The 20,650-nt window shown below is 45.5% G+C and overlaps 1 protein-coding gene across 4 annotated transcripts in view; it reads right to left on the bottom strand.

The window, feature by feature from the left end:
- SAMD4A (sterile alpha motif domain containing 4A) overlaps nucleotides 1–20,650 on the bottom strand; it is a 214,434-nt gene that overhangs the window by 100,978 nt on the left and 92,806 nt on the right. The window contains exon 1 of one of the 4 annotated variants that reach the window (XM_019451760.2): nucleotides 824–1,114. The exons of the other annotated variants lie outside the window; for them this stretch is intronic. The gene's annotated coding sequence lies outside the window, so the exon portion shown is untranslated. Of the gene's footprint in view, nucleotides 1–823; nucleotides 1,115–20,650 lie in introns of those variants that run through there. 4 annotated transcript variants of the gene reach the window in all.

The following is a 20,650-nucleotide window of genomic DNA, read 5'->3' as shown; positions in this document are numbered from 1 at the left end:
CTCCATGGGATCCTCTCCTGCAGGCTGAGGAAGGGGAGGAAGAGAGGCTAGGAGAGCCAAAAAGGCCTAAGACACAGGTTCTTAGAGTATCGTACCACCCCCAGTCCCCGCCTCCCCGCCCCCGCCAGGCCTCCCCACACACACCTGGGAACCTGTTAGAAATGCAAAATCTGGATCCCCATCATAGATCTACTAAATCAGAAACTCTGTTTAAAAACCCCTTCAGGTGATTTGAATCCAGGCTTAAGTTTGAGAACCACTGGTCAAAGGAACTAAGAGAAAAATCAAGGCCTCCAATTTCTAGCATAGGCATGGTCAGCAGGTTAAGGCTGATGTGAAACCAGGTAGGAAAAATAATATCCTACCAGGAGAAGGGCTAAGAGGAATCAACTCAATCGGTGGCAGGGACCTATTTTTAAGAGGAAGTTGTTGGAGTTTTAAGAAAGTTATCAACAAATAAGCAAGCAAAACGTCATAATGTTTCTAGGAGAGGGATGATCTCTCAAGTGTTGCGGTTACAGCAACCTAGCTAGTAAAAAGGAGTGACGGCACCTTCAAAGGCTCAACAGAGAGGCCTCGATCCAGCCCACTTGGGTTTCAGAATGCTGTTAGAACCATTAACAAAGTCTGACCAGGCCTGGGGGTGGCTCATGATAAAATGTAGGTGAGAATTTCCGTTCTAAAGTATCTTGACCGTAGAACCACACCGTCGCAAACCATTCCCACATCGCCCCCACCCCGGAGTTCTGCGCTGCTCTGAGAAGGATGGAGGTGGGTGTGCAGTTGGCCCAGAAGAGCCTAGACCACGCAGTCAGACCATTACCTCTAGACGGTTGCTCCGGAGAGCCGTCAGGTAAAGAAGTATCAACTCACGGGTCCGATGATGAACCACGAGACACGCAGCAACAGGAGCAAAATTCTCTCGATTAGAGGACCGTAAGATTTTGCTGAGTTTGGGGGAGAGGGCACAGACGCTGTATAGGTTATATGGAGCTGAACACATTACAGTTGAACCAGATGGTAGATGAAAAGCTGAGTTGATGGAATTATCACATAAGGGATTGCTCCATCTCCTCCCTCCCCACTTTGTCCTCCTCCTTTTCTCCCCTCCTCTGGTGTCCACTGGGCACAGCTCATCATTATTGAGTGTCCAGCTGGGTATTGTGATGTCAGAGGCATCGCCCACAGCGGACGATGCTGGAGGAGAGACTAGAGGCCCAGCCATGTTTGGGGACACATGGCCTGACTGGAGCTCCTGTGATACCATGTGGCACCCGCTCCCTCCATTTACTGCTAACATCTCACACCTCATACATCTCTGGAATCCTTTATCCTCCCCTCCCAAAACCAATATTGTGCCTCAGGGAAACTGAGGCACAGAGAAGCTCACACAAGGTCATGCAGCAACACTCTGGTATGCCCATGAACAGTGCCAGAGTTTCCTGACCACTCATCCACACCAGTCCAGGGGCCCCGGCTGCCTTTTATAGAAAGTTTCCACACACCTTCTATTCCTAACCTTGATCACAAGCATCGCCGGTCCACATGCTTTGGAAGCACCAGCAGACTCTGTGTCACAGACTTAGTAACGCGCCCCATTTAGGACCATGAGCACAACTTGTTTGCACTGGACGCGGAGTTCTAGATATTCTTCTTGGGCTGCATTTTTGTTTTTATTTCAAACACAGCCAACTAATCAGGGCTTTCTACATCAAAAAAAAGCCAATTTTGATTCTCCACAAAAAATCAGCAGCTTACCACACACACCCTTTCCAGGTCATCCCCGAGATGCCAAGGGCATCAAGGGTCTGCGATTTGGGGTAGGAAGAACACTTTGTTCCCAGCTGCCCATGGTGGGGAGCAGTACCCATCTTTTTTGGTTTTTATTTTGCAGGCTGATATTAATAGTAACAGGACATGAAAGATAACCTAATAAATAGAGATTATATATATATTTACATGGATATATATCAGAATGTCTTGACCTTGAGATCAAAAATGGGGTAGGGCCTTTGGAAGAGATTAATGCAAGCCCCTCAGAAGAAGATCTGAAGGTGAAGGTGCAGAGCAGATAAATAACCTTTAGCACATGGCTTGCTCCACTAATCACTGAACAGAGTCCAGTACCTAAATAAAGCCCCAGAAAACCTACACATGGCAAGAACTGACTCACTAATAAAACAACTGATGGGCCAACATAGGGAGTGCTCACCGCCAGTAAGGTGACTTGGTTTCTCAACACGAAAGAAGTACATTTCAACTGTGTAGTAAATAAAATAAAAGTTCATTGTAAAAGAGCCCCGACCGTCCCCCATGTGATCCGCCTTTGCTGCCTCCTCATGTGACTGGCCTCCCAATTTAGAGCGTAACCAACTCCCAGTGACCTGTAATAACACCATTCCCAAATTAGAGCTCTCAATTTGACTTGGCCTCGGTCCCTCCCTCAAAGCAAAATAAAGCATCCGTTTTCTTTTTTTCACATTCATAATACTCTTCTTTTTGAGTTGCCAACTCAAACCCTGCTCCAGTCAGATTGAGCCCTTCCTCTAGTTTTTTTTTTTTTTTTCTGGTTAGCCAAAGAGCCCGATGGAAAAACACCAAGAGACAAAAACAAAAACAAAATCAGACAAAAATTCCAAGTAAGTGACATTCAGCTGGAAAAGCTATGATTCACATGCAAATAAAAAATCTCCCTGAATTCACTGTTATATGACGCAAGCCTCTGGCTTCGACATAAAAAGGGCAGAATGAAATCACCCACAATTAAACTCACTCTGGAATACTGGAATTCTCTGGCTAGGCCTCCCCAACTAATGATAAGAAAACCCCCAACTGTGACAGAATGAAGCTAATTGTGTTGGATCCCAGGGCATCCCCACCTCAGCTGACACTCATTCCTGAACATTCCCCAAGCCAGCATTCTCCACCTTCCCTCACCCCCTGACCTGGACTCAGCATAGCCTACAGGGAGATGGGGCTCAGACGGGTCTCCCAGGGGAAGCCCTCCTTTCTGGGCGGACCGAGGGGATTGTGCTGAGAACTGTGGACCTCACCTCCCACCCCCAACTATCACACTTGCCCTTTTTCTCCTCAGGGGAAAGTTGGTCAGATACCACTTTTTTTTCCAGATGGTTCCCTTAGGATGTGCACTCCATATGCCTGAGAATCACAGAATTCTGGAGATCGGAAGGGCCCTCAAAGATTCCCTTTCCTTTACTATTTGTGGGGGTCCCACCCCATGATTCTTCTGTGATGTTCACCAAGGCTGAGCTCCTTCCTAGCCATGGGGAGCCCACTTTTACCATCAAAGGGGCTAGGATTATTAAAGCCATAATTGGCCTCTCTGCAACTTCTTCCCCTTTAACAAAGGTCAATTTTTCTGAAACCCGCAAAGAAGAAATCTAGAGATACTTGTACACCCATTCATAGCAGCCTTATTCACAATAACCAAAAGCAACCCAAATGTCCACCAACAGATGAACGGATAAACAAAGTCTGGTATATACATACAATGAAATACTATTCAGCCTTTAAAAGGAGCAAAATTCTGATACATGCTGCAACATGGATAAAAACTGAAAACATTAAGTGAAATAAAGGAAGCCAGGCACTAAAGAACAAACAGAATATGATTCCTCTTATAGGAGTACCTAGAGTAGGCAAATTCAGAGAGACAAAAAGTAGAATCGTGGTCACCTGGGGCTGAGGGGAGGGGGGGCAGCTATTGTTTAATGTGTGAAGAGTTTCTGTTTGGGATGATGAAAAGGTTTTGGAAATGCAGAGCAGTGAAAGTAGCACCACACGGGGCATATAATTAGTATAACAGGACTGTACATTTAAAAATGATCAAACGGCAAATGTTATGTACATTTTATTGCAATTAAAATTAAAAAAAAAATCTATTCCCCCTTTCACAGGATAGCTATCTCCCTAAATTTTCTTTTTCAACCTCAAAATCCCCCGTTCCTTCTAATAATCTTTAGATAATATGATTTCTATGAGCAAAGTCTAGACCCTTACAGCTTCCTGGCCACACTCCTCTGGGTTTACTCGGTATCTCTCTGAAAACCTGGCATCCAGAACTGAACAGCAGACTGTGCAAGCCCCTTGCTGCCCAGGGTCTCCCTCTGAGGTACCCCGCTTAACCCCCAAACGAAAGCTTCACAGGGTGAGCCTCCTGACGGCCTATTTTGGCTAGCTGGGCAAAAAGGGCCAGGTTCAAAAACCTTCCATATTCCACCCCCACCCCCTACTGCCTCCCCAGGCCCAGATCCACCTCCCAGACAGCTGTGGGCAGCTGCAGCTGAGAACTGAAACCATCCGAGGCAACTAGAGGGGGGCGTGGAGTGGGGCTGAGTCTCAGCTGAGCACACTCCGGCCTTTCCACAGATTTCCCTCGTTTCCCGTAGGTGTTTGGCAAATGGAGACAGGGTGGGCCCGGGAGGCGTCTCTCTCCAGGCACTCGGGGACGTCTCTTAGCAGCCACCCACCACCAGGCTGTAGCCACCATCATGGTGTTCAAACATGCGGGCTGAACCAGTCTCGCTGGGCTCGGTACACTGGCCCCTCTGGGTTCTTCTGGAAAAGCTTTGAAAGTTTGAGGTGGGAAAGCTCCCTTTTGCATTTTAAAGTACGTTGAAACTGAGCAGCCTGGGTGTTGGTCTGATTCCACAAGTGAGTAATCCATTTCCTGAAAGTAAACTGCTCACCCTTTGGAAGTGGACCAGCGATTTGGGGGTGCCGTCTGAAGTGTCGCTAACTGGGTAAATATTTACAGACACAAGCCATGGAGCTTTTCTAGGAATGTCAGTTAATTTGCTAAATTAATGACCCTTAAGGTGGAACCCTTAAAAAAAGGTTAATTCATCTCTAACGGGTGAATAATTTACGCCTGGGACAAGGTATTGGTTGGGATGGGGGTGGGGGTGGGGTGGGGTATGCTTGTCTGACTGGTTAGAATAACCACATATAAATTAAAACCAGGCCTGACTTAAAATCTCTATCTTCTGACTTTTTTTGACTCCTGATTTTCTATTAATATCTGAGCCAATGATGGGTTGACTTTGGAAAACTCTTTTCTTTGCCAATATTTTGCCTGGAGTTTGAAATGACAAGATTTTAAACAATTCCTTTTTGGTAAGTCTACTGGCCTCGGGGATTCCATACAGAAAATCTAATGCATCCACCACTCACTAAAAGACTGTGCTCACCTGGCTGTACCTGAAGATTTGCTTCCCCAATTCTCCTGTGTGGGCAATTTTACACTTCAATCAGCTGGCTTGAAAGAGCCTTTTGCCTTGAATAATAAAAAGGTGATTTCTTTTTGGCTCAAACGATCACTTAAACAATCCTTTCAAAAACACTCACAGGCCAACTTCTCATCCGCCTCCATAAGACAGGCAATCTGTAAGAAGTAATCTAAATTTTCTTTAAAAGTATGTAGCTAGATGAATGTTTTTGGAGCTCTGTTGGGAAGAAGATGAGTTTGTGTGTGTGGTGGGCTCCGAGGTATGAATAAATCAGTCTGAGAAGCAATTCTCAATTGCAGAATCATGGAAGTTTCTGAATCTGACAGAGAAGAGGTCATTCTGGATTCCCAGCCTCATGCTCAGCCTCCCTCCAGCACTCTTCTGTCTCCAAACAAGCCCGTTTGTTGGAATCGCATGTGACTGATGGGCTCAGGCATCACCACTACCCATGTGGGTCTTCCCAAGCAGAAATGGGGGTTTCCCTGACTCCCTCTGAGCCCTGGCATGGTCCTGTGCCTCACACTCTGTCCTGTCGTACGATTACTTGTGCCTGGGTTTTAGACCAATCCTCTAAGACTTCCTGGAATCAGATGCCATCCACCTACCACTCCATCCCCCCCATCAGGGGTACCCAGAAAGGAAATGACTATGTGGGGTCATAGAGCCCGGGTGCCCCAGTCGGTTGAGCATCTGACTTCGGCTCAGGCCATCATCTTGCAGTCCGTGGGTTCGAGCCCCATGTCGGGCTCTGTGCTGACAGCTCAGAGCCTGGAGCCTGCTTCAGAGTCTGTGTCTCCCTCTCTGCCCCTCCCTCGCTCTCTCTCAAAAAGAAACATTAAAAAACAAAAAGAAAGAAATGACTATGTGACTCTGAGAGAGGACAGCTGTCCCTCAGTGTCCTGGAGCCTAAGCCCATGAGGGCCAGAGCATCAGTGAACACTTCCGTCCCTCGAGAGCCAGGCAGGGTGCTGGCTGGGTATACAGTTTCCCCAAGAGGGCCCACCTCTGACAGCAGCATATGGAAGAAAATAATGTGCCAGCTGTGGAGAACCTGGGGTTGGTTATCCAGGTAGCCAGCAATGCTGAAAACAAGGGTTTTTCCTTGTTCGTTCATTTCCTTCCTTCCCAGCAGGCCCACATATGAGGTAGCAGAGTGCTTCACACAAGTCAGTGAATGCCTGAAGAACAAGGCTGGCCTATATTGTTAGTAGAGTGGGAATTCGGTCTTAGTCTATTTCCTTTTATGCTTTCATCTGGCACATGTTCATTCTCCATTGCATTATCTTTTTTATTTATCTTTTTAAGAAGGCAGCCACAGCCAGCATACGGGCCCATCTTGGGAACTCGATTACGTGCTGAGAAACTCCATCTTAAATACTTGCGGGAACGAAAGTAAATGCTTCAAATATAACTATGATTAGTAAGTATTAATGTCAACAGGGTTACCAGGAATCGGGGAATGTCAGACTCACGAGCCGAGCCTTCAATGGGATGTGTGCTGGTTAAGTCAGGGACCCGGATATGGTGTGTGTGTCACTGGCAATTGTTGCCAGCAGCACTCAACAGCCCCCTAGAAACCACCTTATTTCAGGGTGCAGCCTGACCAGCTCATCTGTGTTCTTGGTTCTTCTTACAAATGAATCGAAACCTAGATGGACATTAGGAAAATAACAATAGTTTAAGAGCAAATCCCAGCATGTCTCCAGAGGAACAGAGAATCAAATTCTGAAAGCAAATAAGATGTTACTTTATTCTTCTGTCTCTGGCTCTGCTGGCCGGGTGTGAGTGAATTGGGTGTGTCGGGTGAGGGGAGAAGAGTCTCCGGAACATACCATTATGATTATCTAACAATAACAACACTCTCACTGGCAATGTCAATTGAAAAGATTAAAAGCGCGAGGTTTCTTCTACTCTACATGGCAACCAGCTTCTGAAAAAAAAAAAAAAAAGTAGAAATATGAACTGCTTTGTTAGGTCTCAGTGATGCTGGCTACTTTAAGGATTTTTCAGCCCTTAGCATTATAAACTGAAGAATGCGCTGTTTCGAAACAGAGACTTCTGGATCTTATTTTAACTAAAGTTACTTTTCAATTTTTAGAAAAGGATAGTTAACAAATGTGGCTAAATTTAAGTAACTTAAGTTAGTTCTCCCTTGAAACAACCATGTCATAAAGTAATCAGACACTAAAAAGGCCTCAATACCCACATTACAACCCTACACATTATCTCTGTTCACAGTCCAGAGACATACACAATCCAAGTCTCGGTCACAGTCCTGAAAATGACACCACATTGGCAAGATGCAACTCTACAGCAGATGCACTAAAAAAAGTGAGTGGCAGCTACTAAGGCCCAATTTGCCATGCATTGTCTTATTAATTTTTATTTTCTGAGAAGTAATTTTTTTTCCAAACAGTAAATGTGGCGGTTGTATTAAGACCAACACGGTTACTGTTCATTCCAATAGTTCTTGTCCTACAACCACATGAAGCCTAAGAAAAGACGGCCGTGGGGGGCGCCTGAGTGGCTCAGTCCAGTTAAGCTGACTTGGGCTCAGGTCATGATCTCACAGTTCTTGAGTTCCAGCCCCGCGTCGGGCTCTGCGCTGACAGCTCAGAGCCTGGAGCCTGCTTCGGATCCTGTGTCTCCCTCTCTCTCTGCCCCTCCCCTGCTTGCGTGCGCTCTCACTCTCCCAAAAACAAACATTAAACAATTTTTTTTTAAAAAACATTGTTGTGTGAAGAAAGACACAGTGACCTCAGACACGTGTGTGAGATCTCCCAACAGATACAGCAATCAATGGTGGTAGAGTACTGGCATTTGCCATCTGTGACCAGAGGATAAGGAGTGTCGCCCCAGTGGGACTTTGAACACACATGTTCCGTTTTCTCTGGACACACATGCACCTGTCCTCCCATCACCACCACCATTTTGCCTCCAAGTCCTCCAGGTCATCATCCCCTCCTGTCTTCTCCAGACAAATCTTGAAGGCTGTCACACAGAAGTACTTCCCTTCGGACATTCTGAAAGCTTGGTCTGGTAAGGACAAGCAATGGAAGAGTTACTGTGTAGAATCGAGCAAGGCAAAAACGGTCTCTCAAGTGCAGACAGGGCCTCAGGGACATAGCACTAGGTTCGAAGTCTGGAATGGAATCTCCTGTACCTCAGTTTCCTCATAAGAAAAAAAATAAATTATAATACCTTCCATCACCAGCCACTTCCAAAGAATGACCAGGAAAACAATGGCTTGTGCATCTAAAGACTCAGCGCTACTGTAATGCTAAGGAAGTCACTTTGAATGTCCTTGTCTAAAGATCTTTACTCCTATAGGCTACAACCCCCACTCATGCCCACGCCTTGGGGGCATCCTCTGAAATCCAGTCTTTGCCTAGAATCTTGCATCATCTGGAAAGGGAAGAGAGCTGAAACATTCTTGGTTGCAGATTGGTATTTTTAGCACTTTTTGAAAAGATTAGACTGTTTTTCATATAACTCGTTTCTCATAATATTAGCACTTGTGTTTTAAGAGCACGGAGCAGGGAGCTATTGTTAGAGAAGACAGGATCAGAATAAAGTAGCTGAGTTATCAGCTATATTGCTCATTCTTTTCTTTTGCTGAAAATATCTCCTCAATGTCTACTTTCCAATTAGCAGCTCCAAAATATTCCTGATCCAAAGGACTGTAGATACGTAAGAATCACCAAAAACCAACTTTAGATATTTGACCTTCTATCCCAGTCTCCAAAAGTGATGGGAAACTGGCTCATCTGTGTTTCCACAAAGGCCTACCGGTCTGTCAGACACAAAATTCAAACTCAAGTCAATAAAAAATAAGCACTTGAAATATCTTCCTTACTTCCCCCACTTCTTCCTGCTATCTATTTCTTGGCTATTTTACTACTTTTAAGTCTTACATAGCACAAAGAAAAGGGGAATGTTACTTGAAAGAAGTTTGGGGACAAGGTTGGGTCAAGCAGAGGGTAAATTAAAAGGTTGGGATTATTCAGGGTTTCAATTTTCTATGCTCTCTCAGTAGACCACATGCGCGCATGTGTGTGTGGTGTCTATATATATACATGCACGCATACGACACACACACGCGCGCACACACACACATATACCCACAATTATAGACGGGTAGGTCGACAGAGAGACAGAATGAATGGGCGAGAATTGGCTGCAGGTCATTGGAGACTTTTTAAAAAGCATTCAGATGCTAGTGTAAACCCCAGGAGACTAATTCAGCAGACAAAAATGCCCTTTTAACCAAATAGTTCCAACTTATGAGAGAATTTCCTCCTTTCGCCAAAGCCAAATATTTTACTGTGCGTTAAAAGACTAATTGAAACAATATTGTGGTATTCCAGCATGCGTGGGTTATGAAGAGAAACCTTCACTTCATGAGCAAACACTGAATCTCTGGTGAGGGTTAGGCAGGAGTTGTGGAGACTTGCTCTGTTTCATTAATATTCACATATCTACTTGGTAAGAACTGTAGCTTGGAACTATGATTTCCATTACAAAGCCCCTGAAATGCCAGGAATGAGTCATGGCATTGTGCCTGGGCACTGCGCTGATTTTCTCCATTAACCAGGCGTACATACTGACAACTTCCAGGAGAAAAGCTGAATGAGTCAGTTTCAGGAATAAACCGCATTAGAATACTATGTGCGAGGAGGAGTTAGGGTAATAGGAATTGGGTGGTTTTTTTTTGTGTGTGTGTGTGTGTGTGTGTTATTGTTTTGTTCTCCTTAAATAGAAACATTCATAAAATTCATTTCTCCAAAGAGCAAAAAGCATAGATCCATCCAATTATTAGGCTTCTAACACCATGACCAGATTGGTGGCTCAACCACCGCACAGTGTGGTAACACTGCTAGCTAGGATCAATCACAGCTTTTCAAGGACAATGCCACAGCCACTTGAACACATGGGGCGCTACCTTTGGACCACTTCCAAGCATCTTCTCTTGTCCTGACTGTCTCTTCTTCAGGTGTCTTCCCCTAGCCGACTTCCATAGTGAAATGGGAGTCACAAGGAGACAACAACAAAGGGAGGGAAAGGCGTGGCTAGAATTCAGGCAGAGCAAGTGTGTGTTTCACATGCAGCTGCAACAACCCTAACTGTCCAAATGGATCGCTGGCTTCAGCAGGGAGCGGAATGCATTACGCAGGGCTCTACACTGAGAATGTGGGGACTCCCACATTCTGTCATGTTCCCTTGTGCCATTCTAGTTATGGAAATCGGACTCCAAATCTCTTTAGCCCTCTTCTTCCTTGAGAGTCGTTCCCATATTCAAGAGAGGAAGGCCTAGAACGCCGTCATCTATTAAAAAATATCTGAGTATATTTTGGGAAGTCTGGTAAGGGGGAAATACTGAAAGCATCATTGGCTAACATCTCTTCTGATTTTATCTGAAGTTTGAAACCTGGATCATGAAATGACTTGAAAACGGAAGAATCACGATACATGGAGAAATCTGAATATGCCACAGGCACTTGCAAAGCCACACTGTGAAGTTAATTAGGGAGGGTGATTACGAGGAGCTGGCACACCTCTTTCCAGCACGAGCCTGCTGCGCTTCTCATTGGCTCCCCTGTTCAGGATTATACTCAGTTGTTCTACATTTTTCCTAGGACTGAGCCACAGGCTTGCCTTTTCTTTTTTTGGATTTGGCCTCCAATGTTTAGGCACGAGTCAGCACACACAGATGAATAGATGAACTGAGCTAATTTAAGGGAGCCCTCCCATGGAAGGATTCTCTTTTAGCCCTCTATATTTAGTTAAGGTTTGTGCCTGTGCAAGATACTTACTAAAGGACTCAATTTTCTAAACCTTGCAAGCGAGGAATCTCTGCCATGAGATCTGCCTCCTAACAGGCTACTTGCTTGTTCACTGGGGTTCTAATGTCCTCATAGAAGCATTCAAACAGGCCAATTAAGGTGACCTCATTTAGATCATAGGGTGACTAGCCTCACTTTCATACATGCAGCAAGCATACACCGTGTTGGGATCCGGATTGGTGAATATCCCTATCAGACAGAACTTCCTAAAATTTAATTTGATATGACAACTCCATTGAATTGCTACAGAAGCATTCATTTTGACTAAATCACAGAGTTCCTAAATTTTACATTTAGTAACAAACTAAGGATCTGGAGCTTTCCACTGCGAAAGCATGGATTCTCGTGCTCTTACACTGTTGCTTAGTCAGACCTAACATGTGGCTAAGGAAAAAGTTTAACGTCTAGCCCTCAAGCAAAAAAATTTCAGAAGATTCTGTGGCTTCCTGGCTATAAAATGAACTGCTTTCCATGGTAATGGATGCTCTGCCTTCTTTTAAAATTCTCCCCATCCTGCTGATTTGAGTGTCATTTGGGGCATGGCTACTATCAACGTTAAGGGATATACTGCACTGTCACGGTGACAGAAGTGTCAATGGATTTCCTCCTCGTGTTTTTGACATTTAAAGACTTCTGCAGAAAGGTAGACTCCATCTGTGTCCTCCTGCTGGCAGAGACTAAACACCTGTATGGTAGAAACCAAGCCAGGATCCGTTCAGTGTCAAGATGGGCCTTTGGAGAACAGAATCAATTACCCACTGCTTTCTTTTGTTTCTCAAATCCTTGGGCGTGCTGAAGAGGTCAAGTTTTAAACAAGCTGCTGTTGCGTTCTTACTTTTTTAGACAACCTCACGCAGAAATGTGTATCTAAAAGCAACATAAAGGAGCAGCAAAACTCCTGCCCTTCTCTCCCTAAAAATGGAATACATTTACTTGGCAACATCTTTGCTTCCACTGAATGTATTTACTTCTTAAATGAGACAAACCTCTTGCCAGGCTTCTCGCCCACTCTGCAGGGACATAGGCCTCCTTTGCATAACCTCTTCTTCCCATGGAGAAGAATGAGAACGCCATGCTTTAATCTTTTGGCATTTCTCGTTGGATGCAAGCGGGATCCTAAAAGGGAGTTAGGTCCCAGGAAGGAGAAGTGAATGAATTTTCTTCATTCCCTTCCCCCTTTAATTATGTGTGTCCCAGCATGGTTTTTTTTTTTTTTTTTTTTTTTTTTTTTTTTTTTTACGACTCATAGAGTAGGCTTCATGCTCAGATAGAGGCAGCAGACGCTTCAGAGAGCAGGGAAGAGTGGCCTCCAGAGTTATGGCTCAGAAAAAGAAACCAATCCAGATCCATGGGCTGAGGTTTGAAGTTTAAGACTAATGGCCGTGACTGTTTACACAGACAGAAGACAGTTATTTAAGGCTGAAATATGATCTACCTTTAGCTCAGCCAAAATGATGATCCAAGAGAAGCGTAACGCTATGTCTTCTTAGACTCCGCTGCCGAGGGGTCCTGCAGAGCGGCGGGGCTGTGGGGCTCCCTCCCAGGGGCTGCAGCGCTCCTGACCCTCACCTCGGAACCCAAGGCCCAGGGTCCCATGGCAGACCCCCTACCCCCGATGATGCCTGGGCATCCTGACAGCAGGTGGGGATTCAGTGGACTTCCAGAATGTTCCTTCTAAGCAGACTGAGGGGGTAAATGAAACCAGTCCAAACCTCAAGTGCTAAAAGCAGCAGGCAGCCTGCTTTGCTGACACTGTCACAAAACCCCTGGTCTAGAACAAGGCAGCCATTATTTCTTCACTGATCCCGAGAGAGCTTCTACTGCCTGTATTGTTTTCTAACTTTGGAAGCACCAAATAAGGACGACTTTTGGTTCAAGGTAGGAGCCACGACTGTTTATATGACCTCACTCTTTCTTACATAATATATTAAACAGGCCCCTTAGGCCTAAGTTTAAAAGCCAAATTCTGCCTCTGGACAAGCATGTGCAGTTCCCATTGAAGTTGGTGTGGCTTGGCTATCAGACAGCTGGGGGCGAACTCCACTCTTCAGCAGGGATATGACGGGTAACTAATAATTTCCAAGACTGCAATATAATGCTCTAATAAAGAGACACTGGAGGAGGATGAAAACAAAAATGCCTTTAAAGCCTAAATCAACAGATACCTCCCATCATTTATGAATGTGCTCATCTATCTCCCTAGCTCACAAGGAACCCTTGAGAGAGGGCCCAGGCACCTCTCTGGAGATCATTCAAGATCTCTTTGGGTGAGCCTCTACTGCAGGAGAAATGCGGCCTGGACCAGAAGGTCATGCTTCCAAGTGTTGACACGGTGGTAACTCGTTCCCAGTTACTTGTGTGGGGAGATGCATGGTGGGTTCCAGAGCAACAGATCACGTTAGAGTTGCACTGTATCATTTCCCCGTTCCCATGCTACACACAGACGTTTTATGGTAATTGATCTTGACTTGGTACATACATAGATTTACCGTATACTACTTTGTTCCACAATGAATTTTAAATGACTTCCATGTGGGAACTGCCCTACGTCCCCATAACACTTAAAAGCAATAAATTAAGTTAAAGACTTAAAAACAAGATTATTCTCTCATAATAACTTGGATGATTATTTTTAAAATTGAAGATAGCCTTGTCATAGCTAAAGTCGAAAGTAAATCAAACCTAAGGCATTCTGACCTTCCAATTTTTCATTTAAAGACACATCCCAAGATAAGAGGGCATCCTCTCAGTGGCTCTGTGAACCCCGTGCAGCCCTTTCTGAGATCCTACAGAAACCTGCCATCGGTGCACAGAGGGGGAGGCAGAAGGCAACACCCTCCGCATCCTGACAAAGTGTGACATGTGTCGATCACTGAAAACAAAGTCTCCTGAGGTCAGCTTTACTCATCCCCACCTCCCCACCACCCCAGCACAGACAGCAACATGACTGCATGCAACCCAAGGCTCAAAAGAAACAAAACAGCACACAAAAACAAAAACAAAACAGCTGACGATCCCCTAAAGAAAAAAATCTGTAATGTAAAAAGGAAGCAGTGGATGGGGTAACGGTATGACATTTCCTGTCCCCTCCCCCCATGCCAGGACACCTCCCCTCCCTCTGCTCCACGGTTTCGCTTCCTGCTGGGGCTCGGCTGCACATCTTCCCTGACGTATCAATTCAGGCCGATGTGTTGAGCCCTGTTAATCCAACTTTCGACTTCATGCCCACTGGCATCTGGTTCACTGCCAGGTTCGCTGCAACTGAAATGTAGAGACGTACCCTGAGACAGGTTCAGATTCTGGCTTCACACACACTGACCATGGAACTCCAGAGGACGGATTACATTTCACGTTTTCAGTAAAGTCCAAGGTTCCTAGCCTGCCACTCAAGAGCATCCATAATCTCATCTCAAGCTGCTGCTCCCCCTTTCTCACCTTCTCCAACCCTATACCTCAGGGCAGACTCTGCCTTGTCTCATGTTTCTCCTCCATCTAGAAAGGCCATTTTGCCCACTTTCGTTTGAAGGGTAAATCCATACCTATTTTAAGCACCTTACACATCTCACTGAATCCTTACAACAACCCTGAGAGGTAGATACTATTATACTCATTTTAAAGATGAGGAAGCAGAGAGACAGAGATGTGACCAAGCCTGCTCAAGTAGCCCAAACGAGGAAGTAGCAAGGCCAAGGTTTGAACCCAATGGTCCAACCCCCAAATTTATGTTCTTCGTGATGCTAGGCTGCCTTGTTCATAAAACCTCTCTCCTCCCAAACTCCACAGCCCTTTAGTAGTGTCTCTCTTATGGTCCTACCTCTTTTCTGGGAGATGATGAACTTTTCAAGGACAAAATCCACGTGTGATTAAACTCTGGCCCCTATGGCTCACCTCTGAGCCCTGCACATGTGCAGTGGGTACCTGTCAATATTCGTGGGCAGAAGGAAGTAAACAAGGAAGGAAAAAGGTACCCACTCAGCAAGGGATCCCTGCTGGAGTGAGGAAAAACGTCATTCTTTATTCTTACCCCTATGTGGTTGCAGTTTTTATATTTACTTTTAGGGTTTTTGGAGCAATTTTAGCTGCTGTGGTAAGGAAAGCAGGTAGCCTGGAAGGATAAAGCTGTGTCCTGTGTGCATGAGAAGCAACAGAACTCAAGTTCCCCTTGGTTCTTGCCGTATACAAGAGCTACTTGCAGAGGCAGTGGCAATGACGGTGAGGACAACAGCAGAAATAATAACAAAAACTACTATCAATGATTGCAGGGATGCCTGGGTGGCTCAGTCTGTTAAGTGTCCAACTTTGGCTCAGGTCATGATCTCATGGCTCCTGAGCTCAAGCCCCGCCTTGGGCTCTGAGCTGACAGCTCAGAGCCTGGAGCCTGCTTCAGATTCTGTGTCTCCCTCTCTCTCTGCCCCTCCCCACCTCCTTCATGCTCTGTCTGTCTGTCTCAAAAATGAATAAACATTACGAGAAAAGAAATGGTTGCATGCCAGTGCCAGGCACTTTACATCCAGCGTTTGCAATCCTTTCAATAATCCTGCAGGCCAGGCCTTCTCACCCTCATATCACTGATGGGAACCAAGATTCAGAAAAGCTAACTCATCTGGTCAAGGTCACAAGCTGGTGAAACACAACACAGAAGCGTGAACCCAGATCTGCTGCATTCAGGGTCGGTCTGGGCTCTGTCCACTGTAACAGCAATGCCTTCGGTCTCCCAGGAGCTAAGAAAAGCAAGTCACCTGGTCCATTCATTCTTTGCTTCCTGGACTCTCTCTTTGGTTTAGGCTTTCAGGTGAAAAACTACCTCGCACACACAGTCCTTCCAAGAAACCAGATGAACTGTAACCCACGTTCACGCTGCTCAGAGTTCTTAATTACTAGGAACATACAGGCCTGCAGTCATTAAAACATACCATGAGATATACAAGAGGGTGGTGCAGATGTGGGAGGGGGGCAAGGGAAGGGGCCAGACAGATTTGCTTGGAGTCAAAGAGGCAGAGAGTGAACTCAATGTTCTGCTTAGAAGAAAGATAAATCATTTTTCATTAACCTATAAAGTTGTCTTAGTTGGGCCACAACAAACACCTGATGCGTTCACAACATTGCCACAAAAGCATTTTAGTGGTCTCGGGTGTAAACAATGGTTTTGCACAGGAAGAGCAATGCCTTTCACCCTGGAGGGGTGGGGAGGAGGGAGGAGGAGGAAGAAGGGAATCCCTCAAAATGAAGCACACACTTAAACATGATTCAGCTGTGATTCATCAAAGCTGGAGTAGGTATTGCGTTCACTCTAGGATTCTGGGTGCAAAGTGTTCTCTCCATGCTGACAAAGTCATCCTTCCATGCTCCTGAATGATAGGTCACTTCCACTGATGTGCTCTAAAGTTCACAATACATTTAAGATAGATTTTTCTGTGTGTAAGGGAGAGGGGCACTATCGTGAGCAGAAATGCTAATAGCTACTGGGAGCCTGGTTAAAAACCAACCACATTAAGAGTCATGCTTCTAAGGATAAAAGCCCCCATTCAATATTCTTTATCAGCTTGATTCAGCCACACTTGACACATTTGCTACTCATTCCTAGTCATGGTGATTTCAAGTCTGTGACTGTTCCCTTGAAGGGAGCGTTCCATGGAAAGCACGTGTGCTGAAGGGAGCATCTGGGGAGAAAGTGGCAACCTCCCCCCTTGATAAGGGACTCTGGGTCGGGATCATGTGAGCTATTTAACAGTCCCTTGGCTAAGCCTCCTCTAGCAACTAGAATATGAGGCAGGCAGTCTGGGTGCACTGTGTTCAGGGAGTTTCACAGCAATCAATTTCTAACAGATCCAGGCAGTAGCAACAAACTCTGTAGCCCAGCCACTGCTCTGACTTATCAGTGGTGCTTCTTCTCAGTGGAAAGAAGACAAATATGGCAGGCTAATCTAAATGTCCTCTGCTCTGTTGTCTTGAGCACTGATTTGAGGCTCATCCTTCTGTCTTTCCCTGTCTGTCTGTCCTTCATGATCCTGTAGCAGAACAGGGCAGAAGAAGAGCTCACGCTCAGGAGCCAGACTCCTTGGGTTCAGGTCCTCACCCTGTCACTTACCAGCTGTGGCCTTGGGCAAGTTACTTAGCCTCTCTTGCCTCAGTCTCCTCACCTGTAAAATGTGGTGGAGAATAACGACCTATTTCACAGGGATTTCAAGGGAGTAGACTGGAAAGGGGATTAAGTTAAAACAAAAGTGCCATGTAAGGGTTAGTGTCTTTTTTCCTTTCCTATCTTCCTTCCTTTGCTTTCTTTCAATAACTACTTATTGAATATCCCCTAGACACAAGATTCTACCCTGGATGCCACATAAACTTTGAATATAGACAGGGTGGCGTCCTTGTCCTCCAAGGAAGGACAGAAGGTAAAAAGCTATGGTAGAAAAAGACCACCAGTCTGGGATTTCGGGAAACGGGGCTAAGGCCCCAGCACTGCCACTAACTTCTTTGTGGCGCCCTCACCTGTAAGGACAAGATCCTTCTAGAGATCTTGACAACAGAAAGCAATAATACCCAGCCAGGCCCCACACGCCTTGCCACCTGAGTGATGATACAGTAAGAACCACAACGCAGAGGGGAGAGAAATGATCTCCGGTCGGGCCAGTCATGGAAGGCATCATGGGCTCTGAATGTATGCTTAGCCCTTAAGGAAGGTTGGACGTTGGGAGATGGAGATGAGGGGACGAGGGATAATGTGCAGACATTCAAGTGTATCTGGGAACTAGCAAACAGCACATTTTGGTGGCAGCTGAGAACTGGTTTGGGGAAAACAGACGAGCTCAGCTTTTGGAGGGCTGGTGTGCAACACAATGGGCAGGTTAGGAGGAGGAGAAAATGTCAGAATGGCAATATGAGGAGACACGTGTGGTGGTGGCCTGCAGGATGGACCAGGTGGAGAGCAAACAGTTGGAAGACAAATGCACAAGGCAGGCATGAAGACTCAGAGGTGGGGGAGGGGTCCCTGGGCTCCGGAGGCAGGCCCCCCACGGGACAGCTGCCCAGGCTGGGGTATGCTCGTCACCTCTTACTCACAGTTCTCTCATGTTCACAAGACGATGACACAGCAAAGTGTAAGCACAGTGCCTGCCCATGGTAAGAACTTAGTAAACATTCTCAAGAAAGCAAAGTAATGGCGTGTGAGAACAGTTGTGAATGAAGCATTACTGTTCACCTGGAAGTCAGTTATTAGTGAAACACACAGCAGGTGACAGCAAAGAGAGGGGCCTCTGGAGACTTTGCCCAGGTGAGCAGGAAGAATACAACAGAGAGAGAGCTGGTAATCCAGTAGAATGTCAGGATGTGGGGGAAGGGCGTGTGCCTCTCCTTGACACTAGTCAGAATGATGTGGGGTAACTGGACACTGTAACTGCTGTGTAGAGTAGGGAGAAAATAAAGCCATTGCCTTCCCTGGACCTGGATCCCTGGCTTATAGTCCCCGAGGAAGACAGGAGAGTTACACCTCCTCTCAGACTCAGCCCAAAGCCACCAATGGTGCCAATCGTAGATACCACTGCATCCCATTAAAAGACAGCGTTATTGTTTTCACTGTCAAGGTGAGGAAATTGGGCTGAGGTCACTTGGTGAGTTGGTAACAGCTGAACCCAGAGCCTAGGACTTTGTCATGGACTTGAAAGCCTGTTCCCTTCCCAGCTGTCTCTCAGGGCTGTTTTTGCCCCAATCAGCCTTCACAAACAGATCTAAAACCGCAGTGCAAAATACAAGAGCGTGAAATTGGAAATAAAATAGGTGCTTCTACATCTATTTAAATCCCATTTATTTTTAATAACTACTGAGGTTAGGCTTAGCATGAAAGGTGAGTAGTTGGTTTAAATCTTGATTTATGTCTTGGTTGACTAGTAAAATATTGTCATTCTGTTCAAGTGAAAAAAAGGCCCATCGAAAACGTCACACTTACTTAGCTTTTCTTAAAACTAAGTGCACATCTCCTGGGCATTTTCTTCTATGGTCTTAAGCATCTGCGATTTGTCAGATTTTGTTTGCTGGTATGTTCCCTTCCTCCAACATGTGGGGGCACATATGTATCTCTAGGTCTATGATAACCAAAGGGCACCCTATCACCTGATCACCCTATCAGTCACACATGAAAAAATTCTCATCTTAAATGGGGATCATTTGTCCTCTTAGTTAAGTCTCTCTGACCATGTTTGTAAATGGAAGGCATCTGGCTCAGAATGGGGGTGAATACAATGCAATAAAAAATAACAGTAATACAAATTGGTTAGCAGGAGAGTCTTCAGTATGAGCAAAAACAACTATGGCAATAAACCTACCCTAACGTGGAAGTGAATGAGAATATTAGGCCGTCGATCAAGAAGTTCACATAGGCATTGTGCTAATTAAATCCACAAAGCATTGCTGATTCTAGTACTTTCCATGGGCCCCTCTTTCCATTGATCTTGGGGGTCCCCTCTTTACCTCCATAGACTAGAACAATGCTTCTGGGGTTTTCCCCACAATCATCTGCTTCTTCTCATACCTCATTCCACAGCTTGGGTGATCATTGTCAGTCTTGCTTGGTCATGAGGGATGAGTCCCTCGTCAGACTTAATCTAAGAACCAAAAAACTCTGGGGCGTCTGGGTGGCTCAGTCAGTTGGGCGTCCGACTCCTGGTTTCAGCTTGGGTCACGATCTCATGGTTCGTGGGTTTGAGCCCTGCGATGGGCTCTGCACTGGCGATACAGATTGGAATTCTCTTTCTCTCCCTCTCTCTGCCCCTCCCCTGCTTGCATGCTCTCTCTCTCTCTCTTAAAATAAACAAACTAAAAATAATTTTTAAAAAAAGTCTCTCTTTTACCTGAACAACAGTGGAAAAAATCTGTCTCTTAAACTCACTCCCTGAGCTTGAGAGTCCATACCCTGCCCAGTTGTGTCTCGTTACCAGGAAAGAAACCCACTAGCTCAAAGTCAGAACAACAAGATTTCTTATTGAGACCAGAAAGGGGGTTGAGACATCCCCTTTCTTCCAAAAGCCTGAAATATCAGGCGAGTTCTTCTTTCAATCTGTTCAGATTTTAGTCAGCACATTTTGGTAATTCTAGACCCAGAAAATCCTCGGAAATCAGAGTTCATTACGTAGGGTCAGAGAGATCGAGATGGATGATGGTCAACCAGGAATTAATGAGGATTGCGGACATCCAACCAATTTCACCTGGAGATCTCTGTGGCCATCCATCTTTTCCACCATCTGCTCCAAATTTGGACCTATGCCCTGAGAGGCAAAAGACAAATACATCCATCTTAAAAGTCCACCCAGGTGAAATGCCATTAAATTGCATTATTGCCCAGAACTGCAGAGAGAAACATTTCCTTTCTAGTTAATCTGGCAGCCATCAGTTGTTCCCCACTAACTTGAGAGAAGCATCTGGTTTATGTGCTAGAATAAAATACCCTCACAATCAAAATTAACCCCCTAAGAGCTATTACTGAAATGAAGGACGGTCTCTTATGTGTTGGAGGTAGGTAGATTCATGCTTTCCCACGAAGTTCATGTTCTGGCACACTTATCTTTG

Source organism: Panthera pardus, unplaced genomic scaffold (genome assembly GCF_024362965.1).
Source record: "Panthera pardus isolate Hobbes unplaced genomic scaffold, ASM2436296v1 HiC_scaffold_24, whole genome shotgun sequence".
Lineage (NCBI taxonomy): Eukaryota > Metazoa > Chordata > Mammalia > Carnivora > Felidae > Panthera > Panthera pardus.
The sequence above is the reverse complement of the archived record's forward strand: the minus strand, read 5'-3'. Positions and strand labels throughout refer to the sequence as shown.